The following is a 1,753-nucleotide window of genomic DNA, read 5'->3' on the forward strand; positions in this document are numbered from 1 at the left end:
ACGCAGTGACCAATCAGCTACCTTTATGTCCCCTACGACAACGGCCCTGTACCACCACCACCAACATCCTGCCTGCTACCCTAAACTCTGATTGCTTCGCAGATGGGGCGACAGCCCCATCAGCTGCCGCCGACTGCAGTCAAGACCGCCGCGGATTGCATTGCTCCGGACCCATGTGCGCTGTGGCATCAGGGCCAGCGCGTGGGGTTTGCCGCACGTGTCAAGGTGCAGGCTCTCCATGATCTACAGGTTGTCGACATGCGGCGCGTGCCGTGTGGCAGCTCGGGCAGCTCGGGCCCCTTCGGCAGCCGCACCGTTGTCACAGCTGCCAGTGCAGGGGAAGACAAAGGGACGGGGTCAAGTGTGCATGAACATAACAACACATCAGTACAAAGGACTTGAGTGCTATTGGTGACAGGGGCGAAGCGGGCATGCACACTGTCTTGCAACGCGTGGACGGCTTTGACTCACTCGCGTGCGCATCATGCGTCGGCCAACCATAGAGTCCACCCCACACAGGTGCATCAGCATTCAATTTCGGCTTGCTGCAGGTGAAGTGCAGATGTGGGGTCGCACCAACATATCCAGCTCACCGCAGCGCCGATTGCTGCAGCGGATGCAAGGCCGTGTAGCGTAGTGGCGCGTCCTGCTTCCTCTGTTTGATCAAGAGTACTCCAATCACAGCCGCCACCACGTCTTGGTCAGGCATGCCTGCAAAGAAACAAGGAAAGGCACTGGGCAAACTGAGAATGTGTCACATCACCGTCCCAGGGCTGCAGCGGCCACAGGAGCGGCCCACCTAAGCGGTGGCCTTGGGCGCGCCACATGCCCTGCTGCGAAGGGGTAATACCCGCAGCACCCCTGCCCACCTTCCATGACTTCGATGGCCTCATCATGCAGCCGATCTGCGTATACCACAGAGTAGGCGAATATGACCGTTGTGGTGATGGGAGCTTCGCAGCCACGCGCCCCAACGTAGGGTCCACCCACACACAACGTTTCTTGGCAAGCACATGGCGTCAGCAAGCTGGCAGAGCCGCTGCTGGCGTCTAGGTCGGTATAGACTCCAAGCGAATGCAGGAGTGCTGTAACACACAGTCACCTAGGTCGTCGTCCGCTGCATCGCCAGCAGCATGCGCTTCAGCAGTGTTGGCAGCAGCTGAGCCCGCCATCCGCATGGATATACAGGAGTCAGCCGCCGCGTGCCCACCCGCCGCACCCCTAGCCCCCGTGTCCATAGTCCTTGTGCGCCCGCCCCCGGCAGCGGCGCTCCCAGCGGCGCCATCCCTGGTCGCCGCGCCCCTGGGGACGGCACCCCCGCCCCGCGTCACCCGAGCATCATCCACGGCCGTAGCGCTCCCAGCCGCCATTCCACCTGTTGCCGCGCCCCCAGCTGCCGCGGCGCCCCAAGTTGCGGGTTCCCCGGCCACCACGCCCCGGGCCGGCGCTCCTGTGAGCGTGGAGCCCCTGGCAGCGACGCGCGGCCACCGCACAGGGCCGTCGCGAGTCCTGGCCTGCTTGGCTGGGGGAGACTTGGATGGCGAGGACAGCTGCTGCATGCCGTCCGTGATGCCATGCACACTGGGGGTGCCTCCTGCGGCGCCGCCAGGGTTGGCAGTGTCGTCATCGTCAATGACGACGACATGTGGCGAGGCTGTTGACTGGCCAGGCGTCATGCCCATGAACACGACGTCGGAGTCTGCATCACTGTCCATCTGAGAGGGTTTCAGGCGAGGGTGCAAGGTCACTGCTT

Source organism: Monoraphidium neglectum (genome assembly GCF_000611645.1).
Source record: "Monoraphidium neglectum strain SAG 48.87 unplaced genomic scaffold scaffold02175, whole genome shotgun sequence".
Classification (NCBI taxonomy): Eukaryota; Viridiplantae; Chlorophyta; class Chlorophyceae; order Sphaeropleales; family Selenastraceae; genus Monoraphidium; species Monoraphidium neglectum.